The following is a 14457-nucleotide window of genomic DNA, read 5'->3' on the forward strand; positions in this document are numbered from 1 at the left end:
TTTTTTTTTTTTTTTTTTTTTTTCCCCCCCCCCCCCCCAAAATAATGGGACAGCTGGTAAAGAAAAGAAAATGTTCACTATTAATCTTATAGAAAGACACGTAATTAGATTCTGTCGTGATTTCACACTAGTTTAAGTCAGTCAACATTTGGCATTTTTCAGATCTCAGATGCCAGCTTATAATGATGCTTGCCTGCGAGCTCGGACTCAACATCTCTCCCTGTAGGAGGTGGGCCCACTTCTCGGTGACCTCCTGCTGCCCTTTGAAGCAGAGACTCTAACAGGCCCGGCTCCAGGAGAGAGCCCCAAAAAATTCAGATGAGATTTTAGAGCCCTTTGACTTTGCGCTCGTCAGAGGCCATAGTTCACAAAGGGGAACATTTTAAGTGCTAGTCCCTCTGATTCCCGGTGTCTCCTTGTTTTTCCTCAAACAGAGGAAAAACAGTATTTTCCGCAAACAGAGACGTGACTCGGGTAAATATAACTATTACTGCTCTCCTCTGTTTACGAGTGATGATACTTGGAGCAGGAGATGAACAGACTCAAGATTTCATTGCAGTACAGTAGGAGCTGAGCCAGAAGGCATTGTACGAGTCAACCTTTAGTGATGATCACAAGATGAATCATGACTGAAAGAACAAGATCCCTGATGCAAACAGGTAAAATTGTCTTCCTCTTTAGCTCAGCCTTATCAGACTCCAATACAGATCCACAAATCCACAAGCCACAGCGTAGATACTTTCCTTTCTGGCATAAGAGTAATTTTGGATCTCCGAAAAAGAGACAGGAAAACAGATGTTGGGATATCCCTCCTGGAACTGACTTCCCAAAACAGCTAATGGATGGACAGGTGGAAGAAAGACAAACAACAGAGAAAATCAACAGAGAAGAACAAAAAAAAACTCTTGGACAGTCATGTATTTATGGTCGCTTATACATGTCTTAATTCATAGTGTTACATCTTTGATTTCCATCCTTGTTTTTTATTATCTCTGTTTTAACATCAATCTGCCAAAGGGACGAGAAATAGAAATTAATCACTTGGCTATAGCCTTGTGTATTTAGTATGCATTGTCCCATTGTTAAGAATAAACTTGAAACTCAGACGCTTTTAAGAAAAAATAATTAAATTGGTCTATCCTTTCCAACTCTGCTAAGTTTTAATTACTCCAGACATGATTGCCAGACTTAATAAGTAAGTCAGGAAAATATGCTTGCCTTTAAAAACGATTTAGCGCTATTTATTCAAGACACAGTTGGAAGGAAAAACATTCAGTCTTGATTAAATCACTGCTAGCTGTTGAGTAAACAAAAAGTACCAGCTTCAAAATGTGCAACTCCCAAACTTAAAGGTTACACCACCATTGGAGTGGATTTAAGTGGAAGTGGGAACTAAAAGTAGATTCTGCTTTTAGGTCGCATACAAACGTGGTCTCTGCCTTGGGAAACGGCGTGTTATTTTCCAGTGTCGTTCCTTCAATTCAAGAAGTTCCCGGCGCCAGTTTCCTGTTGGGGTCTGTAATATGGCGTTCTCATCTTCTCCGTCGTCCCAGTTGCTCTTCATAATGCGGAAGAAATAATATCAGGATGACTGGTGAGTCTACCTTGATATAAGTCGTGATTATCCCTGCGCACATGTTGACCAGGGTTTACCCCCGCTGCTCTCCCACTGCCTGCTGGAGATAGGCACAACTCCCGGCGCCACCCTTAACAGGATTAGGCATTTATGGAAAATGGATGAATGCATTTAATTCCCCTCATTAATCTCCCATTTGTATTATTATTATTAATATGACCTAAAGGCACAATCTATCTTATAACATTACTGATTTAATATAATCCTACATAATTACACTACATTATCCAACCTAATCTGTTTCATTTCACATTATGTTTTTTTTTTCAACATGCCTTATGCACCTTAATCGGATAAAGGTGGAGGGGGAGCAGATTAGACCGTTTCTGTATAACAGGTCAACCTACTGTGCTGTACCCTTATTATGCAACTTGACATCAGTAAAGACAATATCATGTGAAGTTGCAGACAGGAATCCCACCAAATTGCAACGCCTTGCTTTTGGAGACAATTTCAATGTTGAACTCATGTTTCAATCCAGGCCCTGTATTTCTTGTTTGCTTGTTTTTCGTGTGTTTTGTGCTGTTTTTCTCTGAATCTGAAGTTGGATCATTTCATTTATTTCTTCCTCATGACTTCAAATAAGCGTGGCAATCTGATGCATCTGCCCAGGGCACACTCGTGATGGGTCAGCGATGGAGAGAGGCTGGTTCAACAAGCTGGAAATTGTTGGAATCGAGGCCCAAGGAAAGGTCAGAGATCACAAGTGCAAGCCATCAGATCAAAGATACTTGTTTATTTAGCCTGATAAGTGCAGACGATGTAAGGGTTGTGTTATGTAAGGTGATTCATATCTATTTTTTTTCTTTTTTTTTTTTTTTAATAAGCAATGAATGGATACACTGTATATCTGGTGTAGGCAACCTCGATTGAATTTAGGTGAAAAAATTACAAACAAAATGTTCTTTTTCCAATAAAATTTCCCTTAGTTTACATCACCTTGCACATATTTGGAGGGGAACCATTCAGTGCACTGATGAACCAACTGTGGTTGAAAAGGTTATTATAGATGCCTAATTGTCTATATCTAGGTATGTTGAGCAGAAAGCATAACAGACAATACACTTATTTTTAGCTTTTTTCCATTAAGTATTCTCAGTCTATCATGCATCAACTATTGTTTCTACACTTATTGTACCATCTTAGATTTCAGCAGATCTGCTAATTTCAATAACACTGATGGAATGTAATTCCTGTTTTAATGGGAGTTATTAATTGACATTATTGAGACAACCTTCTTAGCAACACCAGCAGGTCTATGGGGAAGCTGCTGCAGTAATCATGCACCCTGATGGGGATTCACATGAACATTTATGTCCTGTTCAGGTTAAATCAAAAAATGTTTTTGCAATGACTTTTAAACTGCTACTTTTCTAACTTCCTCAACCAGCTACCTGTGCTGTAGTCAGTATGTTGTGCAGTAATATATATATATATATATATATGTGTGTGTGTGTTGTTGGCTTCACAAGAGCACCAAAAGAAGATTTTGTTTTGTATATTGACTGACTGTAGTTGCTTGATGTGAAGGAATTTGATGAATGTCTGTGCATATTTTCTTTCTCCCATTTATCAACAATATGAGCGAGAAACCAACAAGCGGCAAAAGCAGCTAAAGCAGCATAAGGTCAGTAAAGAACAGTGGACTTGTGTGGAGAAGATCCTATGTGGGAGGCATCCAATAAAAGTATGCTGGTTTAGAAAATTAACTTGCCCCCTCAAAAAGACACAACAAACCGTGTTTTATGTTTTTCAGCTCATTTCATTTTGCTACGTGTGAAGTTTCTGCTGGATTCAGTCACCGTGTCTTTCGCTCCCACCTCCGTCCACTGATGTCAGCGGATGTGCCGCTTTCTCCATTTCTTCATGCATTTATATAATCTAAAGAGGACATTTCTGTTAGATTTTCCCCAAATAAAGACACATAAACATCAACTCTTTAGTCATCTTAGCCATACTAAAAGAAAAAAAATAATAGATTGTGAAAAAATTGGTTCTTACACCCTAAGGAAGAAAAAAAAAATGCATAGATGAATATGAATGTGGAAGGTGGTCAGATCATCCATATTGCTGACATATTTCTCTATGGTTTTACATGTTAAGACAAAAACACCATCATGTAAAAGAAAAAAAAAACATCTCTGGTATAATTCAGTGATCTGGCAGCAGGGTTGCTCAGGTGAGCACAAGCAACCGAGACGCAGTTTGACAACACAATGAAGCGCAGTAAATGGAAAAAGGTGTGCCAGAAGCCCAAGGGGAGATTAGAAGTGACAGAAAATAGAAATGGTGTCAGGGCGCACTGTATACTTTTCACAAGTCTTAATATTGTCAAGGTTAGTGGTCAGCAGCAGAGGATGGAGAGTCTGGAGCAGGAGGTGGGGGTGACGGTGAGGAGAAATGATCGGCATTCTGGACGAAAAGGTTGGCGCTGTGAGAAATATGAATGGGAGAAATAAGTAAAGAGTAAAGTGAATAATAAAATCAAAAACAGGAATAAGAAGAAAGAGAGCTGGCAGTTGCTATGCCTACTTACTCTGTAGTACACAAAACAGCCCTTGTTCCGGCTGATCTATCTATCTTTCTGATCTGAGTTTAAAGCCACATCGGAGCTACAGGAAATGACACTGTATAAATCACATCACACTTCTTTATGAACCAACGGGCAGGTTGGTGGGGGAGGAAATGGAGGAAGAGAACCAAGCAGGGTAAAAGTTGTTTTAAAAAGAAAAAATAAAGGAACGAGCCAAAGAGGCTCAAGAGAAGAAGTGTGATAAAATACAGGAAGGTCTTCTGAGAAAAGTGCAACCGTCAACAGCAAAAGCAGTGAATAAAGTTATTTTTCTGTTCCTATTCAATACAGCAACTATGACATTATAATAAAAACACCCCTGGGAAGGGAAGGGATTTAGTAAAAGCGAAGTTTTGTAAAAACTGCCTGAAACAATACATGCGAATGTCCACGACATCCCACAAGGACATAAACACTGACACAAGACAGAAAAAAGAATAAGCAGTAAGGAGCGAGTAGCGAGGTGATCAGCCAGCTTTAGCAAACCCCATGACGACCAGTCATTAATTAAAGACATTGTCTGAAAAATGATCTTACTCACTATTCTGGCATCCATCTCGCATTGTGTGATTTTGTTGTGAAAATGTTAGTTTTTGACTTTTGAAAAATACAGCTTTGGAAAAAATTAAGAGACGCCACTGCACTGAACCCCATTGAAAACCTCCTGGTTATTCCACCAAGTACTGATTCCTGAACTCTTCCTGAGTTAAAACATCAGCATTGTTGTTTCTAAACAAAGGTGAACTTGTTTTTTTTGCATTCACCGCATTTCTTTTTGTTATTTTGACCAATTCTCATTTTCTACAAATGAATAAATATATTTTTGCTTGTAATTTCAGAGACTTGTTGTCAGTAGTTCATAGGATAAAAGAACAATGTTCATTTTATTCATTCACCTAAAATAAGTAAAATCAGAGAAAATGGTCATTTTAAGCAGTCTCTTAATTTTTTCCAGCACTGTATATTTGATTAAAAACAAGTTTAAAAAAAATCATAATCACTATTTGCTTTTCATCTTCTGATATTTTCCTTCCTTTGTTTTACTCTTGTTGTTTTTTCTTTTCCTTTCACTGCATGATTTCATTATGTCATCTATGCTCAGGTTTTACATCGACGAAGATCACAGATGAAGGATGAGGCATGAAGAAGATGAGGGATGAAAGATGAAGGTATGTGACAGAGGAGGAGGACAGGAGGGGTTGGAGGAGCCAAGAGTGAGAGGGTAGATAAGGGATGAGGGATGAAGGAGTTAAAGGAGGAACACTAAAAAAAGATTAGGAAATAAGGGAGGAGTGATGAGGAGATGAGGGATGAAAGAAGATATGACAGAGAAGGAGGAGGAGGTGCGGATGAGGGATAAAGGATACAGTAGGAGGAACAAAATGGTCAGGAATGTCGAGGAGGTGTAGGGACAAGAAGAAATTGAGCAGCTGAGGGTGGGGTCTGAAGATTATGACAAATTATAAACTGGCTGCTGGACAATTAGAGGTGTGACTGAGGCATGGCCCTGCTCCCAAAACCAAATCAAACACATTAACTCCATCTCTTCACTGTCAGCAAACTCAAATAACTTTTAAGCAGCGTCTTTCTTATCAGCGTACACACCGAGGTTAAGCATGAAAGCCTGCCTTCACAATAAAGACGATGGCGAGCATTAAAGGTGGTCTGATGCTGAGTGAAGCTGATGAAACTCACTCTGTGGTATTTGCTCTTAAGGCCTCGGCGTCTCGGCGTGAGACAGCAGATCCCATTAGCCACTGGTCGCTTAAAGAGCAAGTTAGAAAGGGGAACGTAAAATATGATCCGTCTTAACCAAGGCAAACTCTACAGAGGCTCTCTGGGAGGCAAATAGAAAAATACCGCCGTAGCCAAAAGCCACTGAAGCGACGCATACGTTTTCTAAGAGGATCTGGCAGAGAACCGTTGTTCTCCGGGTGTAAATTCACAGGGGATAACTCGGGAAGTGAGAACAGGTGAGGCAGCAGCGAGGTAACAGACGGGGAGCTCGGGAGATGTGGGTGTGTGACAGGAAACACAATGAAACAGGGCAATCTAAACGCACCAGACGCATTTCAGCTCTTTTCATGAAGGAAAGCATAAATAGACGCCGGCTACATTTAATTACACCCCTTTCTAAAAAACACGCTTTGTTCCACGTTCCTTCCCTCCGTGGAAATGTTGAATTGGGAGAAGATACAGATGTGCTGGCAGGGCAGCAAGTTTGACATGAATATAAAACTGCTGCAGAATCTCCATTTAAAATGATGTTTTGTGGTTGAAGTTTTCCAGACGCATCAGTTTTTACCCAAGAGAAACAGCAGTCAATTAATTAAACATCTTAAAGTAATGGCTAGCATAATGGTTTAACAGAGTGCCATATTTTTCTTTGATATACACGGTAAAAATTGAATCCTATCTGTGAGGGGAAAAGTGAAATATTTGTATTTACATATTCTGAAATACAGTATAATGTGAATGGTAATGAGGAATCTTTTAATGATATTTAGAAATACACAAAACAATGTGACACAATTAAATGGACATTTTAAGGAGTAAGATTTTGATGATGAAACCCAGATTTAATTTAAACTTGCACAACGTGTTAAATGTTTGTTACAAAAAGGTAGATGACACAACATTGAAAATAACGCAAACATTTTAAACCATTTCTCATTTTTTAATAGTATATTGCCAAAAGTTTCTGCTCTTGATTGATTGGTATTTCTTTTAGTTATGAAAGTTTATCTTTTTAGTTTGGAAGAATTTTATACCTCAATGATTCAATTAAATCAAGTATTGAATTAAAATGATCAGGACTCTGAGATGAATGGGGATATAAATGAAAATGCAGGGGAAAAAAAAGTTTAAAGAAAAGACATTCTAGAATAAAAAAAATACTAACAAAGACCCTTTTCTAGAAACTCTCAAAACTGCCTGTTGCGTTCTAATGGTGCAAACTCTTTGGACTCAGAAAGTGGTATTTTCCCCGAGTTCTTTGTCACGAATACAACAAAAAAACGTTCATTAATGTAGGAGATTTCTCTGCAGTCTGCAGCATACAATGTAGATAAAAACATAGAGTCAGGGTATAAATGGTATAAATTAACACTTTTGACAGTTTGCATCTCATTAAACCAGTGGCAGACGTAGTACTTGTACAAACTCAATTTAGGAACACATTCCTTTATTGATTGAGTGCAAAAAATAAAGAGAAAAAAAAAAAACAACGTTCAACACCAGGAGCACAACATTAAGCAGATCCTGACTTGCAACCAGAACAGGCTCAACTCAGAAAGGATGTCATTTCCAGAGAAGAAGCTGGACGGTCTAAGTTAGAAAAATGAACCAGAACACTAATTTATGCTTTGTACAGTCAGAGATCTCCCACCAGCGCTCTGAATACAAAACGTATCGAAGGTGTTTCTTTACATTTCTGGCAGTTTTTTGTCTCATTAAACCAGCGGCACGCGTAGTAATGTGCAAAGTCATTTTGAGAACATGTAACTTTGTGTTTAAACACATGTACGGGAGACAAAGGCGTAAATAGTTGCTAATAGTAGTTGGCGTCACAATAATTAGGAAATCCCAGTAGTTTTCTAGCTGGCGACTGTATCAAGCCCAGCTGAGGTGCATCATTCCCAGAAGTGTAATTTCCAAGGCAAATTAAATGCAGCATTGATGGAGAGCAGAGAATGTAGACCAAGTGTTTTTCTTTCTGTTTGTGTTCCACGGTGACAGAATATGTACCTCAGCTGAACACCGTGAATCCACGCCGGGAGCTTCCCTCATTTGACTGTGCCGAATATGAGGCCGTATAAAACCAGCTTACAAAGATTAGGGCGCTGATGTTTGGGGTTGATATTCTGCAATAAGGAGGTCCACAGGCAAAAATGTGACACTTTTTAATATTTCTGTGATATACAAACCCTTTTAGAGCCAATGATTAAGCACAATATTTTAAAGAAATGAAGTAGTGTGATATTTTAAGAAAAAACAATAGGAAAAATCGTGTAGATTTAGTAACAAAAAGCACAGTGTTGGAGATTTGTTTTATTGAAAGAACATTTTCCGGGTCAATTGTTTTCTTAAAAGTTTAATAAATGGAAGCCCCCAAGTCTGTGGTTGTGTTTACTAGGCACTATCCTCTTAGCAAAATAGAGCTTTATAAAAAGTATGAGGTGTGTGTATGCCAGCTTGGCTTTTGAGATTTTGAGAAAAGAAACACAGAATGTGAATTTATTTTTACCTGCTAAATGAATGTAGCTGGATTTATGTAGTGTGAAATTGCACTGTTGCAATAAAAGACCAGTCTACTTTGGCGCAAATGAGCGCGTACCAAGTACGAGGACTAGTGCTGCTGAACTTCCAATGCTAGTTTTTGCACATTTTGCAACACATTTCAATTAGGAAGTTGATTTCACTCACATAAAATCTGAAAAATGCTTCATCTCAGTATGAGTTTCCCCTCATTTCCTGAGGGGGAAAAAAACGAAACACAGGCAGATTTTTCCTCTTTCACCAAACAATCACCATTTAGTGACTGCATTTATGAAAAATGTCAGAGAAGTGATGAGTAAGTGCGTTGCTAAGCTCTCTGGCTCTTCTTAATAGACCACTGGCCAGGCCTCGCTCTATCAGACATGCCCTAATTGTTGCCCTACACTGCTCCCTTTGTGTCCTAATGGCTCGGACTGTACGAGGGGCTGGGAAGCTATAGAGTCTGAGGCCGACTGCTGCACATGCAGATGGATTTCTGCTTGGCGAACAGCACTCCATCTGCCTGAGAGGACTAATCAAATCCAGAGAGCGGGGAGCTGCAGGGGGTGAAAGGTACAGGGGAGGAGGAGGAGGAGGAGGAGGTGAGGAGGAGAGGAGGGGGAGTAAATGGTGGAGCTTGCAGAAAGCTGTGGGTAATGCGTCTGCTCTCCCATTTAAGCGGTGAGCAATCAGTGCAGAATATCTCGCCTCCAAACAACTGTGCCCTTTTAATGAAAAGAGCGACACACTTTTTTGGCACTCAAGCCCACACACACACACACACACACATGCTCATACTCATACAAGCTTATTGACTCAGGTTTATTGGACTCTGCGTGTGTCTGAAATGGTATCAAACACAGAGGCTAATAATCACAGTTTCACAGACTCTCGTAATCTAATGTATTGTTGTTTTTTGGGGGGGGGTTTTGCTGTCAGGTTGCTAATATTTGGCGCTGGAAGTGTTCAGATGAAGACCAGAGTCAGCAGTGCTGCGGCCGTGCCGACGGACTGGATGTGAGTTTGTGTCAGCTGTCTGAAAATAAAACGCCCGTCAGCAGACTTGTGACACTGCTGGGTTTCCTCTCATACAAACTGTTCCTGACAATCCAACACGCGGGGAAGACTGCCCGCCCCCCCCCAGCCCCCCGCACCTCATGTGATAAATGGGCGGCTTTTTGGGCTGCAAGTTAAGGCAGTCAGTGATTAGCTTGGATTTTCCCATAGAGCCTTATCAGCAGGCCGAGGAAAGGATGGGAATCTTGTTCCCAGTCACGCAAGCTTTCCTGACGATGACGCTTTTCAAGAACAACCACTTAAATCACGAGCTCATTGTCCAAGCAGGAATTCCTGCTCTTGTATTTTATGAAATCCGGGTCTGGCTTGACGCTCTTAGATGTCATTAAGAGAGCCGAAGCACCTCATCTGCTGCCTGTCCTGGTTTTTTCAATACCCCCAGATGCTTTTAGAGCATGTTTTGAAAAAATGTGTTTCCGGAAAGGCAGCAGTTACTAGGAATAAAAAAAAAGTCAGAGACTATTTTTGTCAGGAATAGTTTAATTCCGATCCGATATTTACTGTACAGTAATGATCAGAACAGAGGACCTTCTGGGTGAAGGTTAGATTGGACACTAACTAGACTGTGATTAAACCACTTCAGAGCTTATTCCTCGGCCAATTTCTACTAAGAAACACCTGTAAGATTTGCCAATTTACCAGGAAATCACTCATTCATTTTCTATGCTTATCTCTTAGCTGTCAACAGGCAAGAGGTGGTCTTGCACTCCAAAGAGTCCTTCAGTGCAATTCAGAGAGGCCACTTAACCTAGCGTTGCAGGTCGTTGAGCATTCGGTAACCAGAGTATTTGGAGAGAATGTGCAGGGAGAACACGCAGACGGCACGCAAAAAGGAGCCAGCTGGGACCTGAGCTCAGGATCTTTCTGCAGCAAGGCAACAGCACAGCCACACAAACAGCCAGGAGTCCAGAAACGGTTTCATAGCAGCTTTGACGTCATTATCCTTTAATACATTGTTATGCGTCGTGGTTTGTGCATCTTTTGCGAGGACTTCAGTTGTAAGTGGAGGAGCAACATCCTGCAACACAAAATGTATTTTATTACAGTTAAGGATGTGTCTCACAAAGTGTCGTCTGGTTGCTAATCATCATGAACCAAAAATATTAAAGTGAGTGCTTTAAGCCCCCCCCCCCGTTTCCAATTTTGGGATTTATTTTTGACGTCAAACGGGAACATCCTAATTTTTTTTTTTAGAGGTCTGATGCCACGCTCCACTCAGACGTACACTCACTGCCAATCTTTTAGATAGTTTTGTATTTTTTTTAACTCATAATTCCTGCCCTAAATATTAATGTTCCTTAATTTCAGAGCTCTCCACTGTTTCTTGATCTCCTTCCCTTACTTCTTTTTAAAAAAATCTGCACATCAGTGACGTGGATTTGGAGTTATCACAAATCATTTGGGCTTCACCTCTCACCTGATTCGTAACGCTAAATAACAGCAGATCTACATGTTTTTTTTTTGCTTCCAGATTTATTGCCGTTGACGCTGCTGAACGACGGCTGCAGTTGTTATAGTGAAGAGAACAAGGTCACATGACAGATTGGTGGCGTCTTTAATTGTGCTGCTGGCGGGGACTCAAGGCTGTTTGACAAAAGGAGCGCTGCACCAAGTGATTGAAAAGGCAAATGACTAAGATGAAGTTACGCAACACTGAGGATGCACTGAGTCACAAAGCCGTCTCATAGGAAAGAGCTGTAATGCAAGATTCGACAGAAATTTTAGTGAGCATGGGGATGGAAATTATATTGAGGAAAAACCATATTTAAAATAATTGCGTTTTTAGCATAAAACAGACTGTCAATGCAACAAACTGGAAGTAAGCTTTGTTGAAAGTTCATTTATATCAGGAATTTGTGTCAAAGAGTTAAAAGTATATGGATTTATTACATCCTGGGAATTTTTTAAAAAGTGTTTCTGGTAATTTAGATGATTATGTCATCAAAATGAACCGAAATAAAAACTAGAAATATATCACAAAACAAGAGTTTTCCATTAAAAAAAAAAAAAAAAATAAATTATTGAAAAAAAAAAAATGAACAATTTCAATTATATTCTGGTTTATTCAAATGTACTTGCAGTTAATCAGTAGCTTGCTAGATTTGAACAACTTGCACCCATTGCTCACCCACAGGAGGGACGTGATTAAGATCCCGTAGTACAGGACCGGTGATGAAACGTCTGAAAACCTCTAATAGCTTTATCCTGGAGGTAAGTGATAACCAGGTGATCCGTATCTGACCTTAGATCTTAATATCACAATGTTTTAAATCTTTAAAGCAACTCACAATTGTGAGGCGTCAGCTGAAAGAAGTTATGCAAGCTCGGTGCTTGTGTGCCTCAGAGATGACCGCGGCCTCCCTGAGTCAGCTGTGTCTTATCTCCAAGTCAAATGCCACTGCCTGTTTGTCATTTTGTAATGTTTTTCCTGCAAAAAATAAAAACAACAAGATTTTATTATGCTGTAAAAATCTGGATTGTTTTAAGTGGGTCCAAGCTAATTTGTAAGAATTGTTGTGTCCTGACCAAATTAACATTTTATGTTGTTCTAAAGGTAGACTAAGACTGTTGCACGTCACATTATAGAAACACTAGCTGCTGTTCTGCCAAACGTCTTACATGTGGATATGATTTAAAAGCATTTAGAACATCCTGTTCTGCCTACTTGCTGTAGACCAAAAAGCACAGATGTGGATAAAACAGAAAAGCAGGTTGCTGACTGCAATTAAATGTCTGCTCTGTTGCACTTTAATAAAATCTATCTCTGTCAGTGAGGGAGGATTTTCCTCATTACCAAACTGTTCTCTTAGGCTTCCTGACACCAGGCTCCACAGAAGCCATTTTCTGTTGCCTAACCCGATGAAGAACCAAATATATATTCCCAATTAACAAAACACCGTGGCTCTCGCACATCAGCCGCTCCAGCTGATTTGATGGATCTCCGGATAGCTGCTCCGTCTCACAGATAGCAAAAGCAGAAAGTGCAAATTGATGAAGCAGTCCTAAGTTGCTCGAGCTCGAACTTTAGAACATGTATCAGGCTCCTCATTAGCAGAGTGAGATCACTCATTGCTACAGAAGCTCAATTTGTCTGCAATTATATAAATAAATGGAACGGCCTGGTCTCTTTCCCCTTAATTTTCCAAGGTTGTTGATGTTTGCGGTCTCCAGCCAGAAAAGCAGGCAATCACATTTTGTGCATTATGAGCATATTAATAAAACCCTTCAAAGGTGCAACATTTTACCAGATTTACTGGTGTGGTAAATATGTTCTTTGGTTGCACATATTTTACTTCTTCATGAGTGCAGAGGTGATTTCCTATGCTGACGCCTTACATGTCGCATATTAAAGTTCTATGAATGGATGTTAGATACAAGCTTGAATTTATTAGTTCGATACATCGCAATTTCACATGATGCAAAAAGTCACTACGCTTCTAAATTAAAGATAATATACAAACAGTACATTAGATTACACATCTATGCTAAGAAAACTATGGTTTATGTTGCATCACTTTTGTACTACAACAACAACCTTGCCATATGTTTCGTGTTATCTAAAGCATCCATGTGAACTAGAAAAAGTTTTCTATTACTACATCACATAGTAGCTAATTGAAACATACGTGACATTTCCCCCCCACATATTTAATGAGGAGTCATAATTACAACTTGTGGAAAGCTTATGAAAAGTTTCCCTGCATGTGATTGATTCGTGACTTGATTTCCACATGTCAAATGCAAAATGACAAAAAAAAGTAAAAAAGCGGACATAAACAGCAGATTGTGAGTATAATTCTTCATATCAAAGTTTCAAGACGGCTAACTTTGTGAGAGCTGAAGGGGAAGTGAGACGTGTGTTGTTAAAGTGCTTTGAGCAGACAGTGTGGCTTGATATTTATCCATTTGCAATTTCACTTGCAACTACGGGTGAAACGTGTAATCTAATTTCTCTCACACATTATCCCATCAAAGTATTCCTAAGCCACATGCTTTCCATGTGGAGGACAAGTGCTTTTAGGTATCTGGCATTCAAATGTAACATGCAACGTTTCATGTGTCTAATCACAATGGATTTTGCACACCTGTGTATTGTTTTGATGAGAGAAATGAAAGTCGGCGATGCTATTGCTAAGAAACTAATGATGCATTCGGTAGTTTTTGTTTTACTTTGCCATAAATTTATGATTTACAAATGAAGAATAATGGTCTAACATTATCTGTCAATATTTCAACGCTCTGATGCTCCATCCGTTTGATCGTCGTCGTCTTATCTTTTTTAATCTGGGCTGTTAAACTCGCCTTCTCCACACTCAGCCTGAGCCTATTCCCTGCCTCCCAACTCTCATTTATTTCCATCGGAGAGCATCGATTGGCTTATTTAAGCCCTCCGCTTTGGACTAATATTTCACCTCTCATCACTTCACTCAACTCATCCATCCTTTTCCTCATCGTTCTTCACTCCCCTCTCCCTTCATCATCAGTCCCGCCCTTCGAACAATTGACTGCAGAGACAGTATGAGTCCAACTTGATGGGTCGAGTCCCTGATTGGACAGGGGCCCCTGGCACAGCATGGATCATCTAAACAGCACAAACATGCATTTATGAGTATTTGACAGCTTTTACTCAGCCAACCTCAGACGAGCCTTTGCGAATGACTGGGTGTAGAAAACGTCTTTTCACGGCAGTTGATGGGACTACATTTATCAGCTCTGCTCTTGAGTAAAAATTGCCTTAAGTGCTTTCGAACTCGATTGGCTCTGCTTCTGCAACAAGCAAATGGAAAGAAAATGTTCCTAAAGAAATCATTATCAAATTTAACCGAGATGCAAAAAAAAAAAAAAAAAAAAAAAATGCATCCGTGGATATGATGGAGGGAGTTTTGTATAATAGGATAACGATTCCAACATAGTA

This window comes from Poecilia latipinna, unplaced genomic scaffold (genome assembly GCF_001443285.1).
Source record: "Poecilia latipinna isolate Pla-1442-1.1 unplaced genomic scaffold, P_latipinna-1.0 Scaffold1370, whole genome shotgun sequence".
NCBI lineage: Eukaryota > Metazoa > Chordata > Actinopteri > Cyprinodontiformes > Poeciliidae > Poecilia > Poecilia latipinna.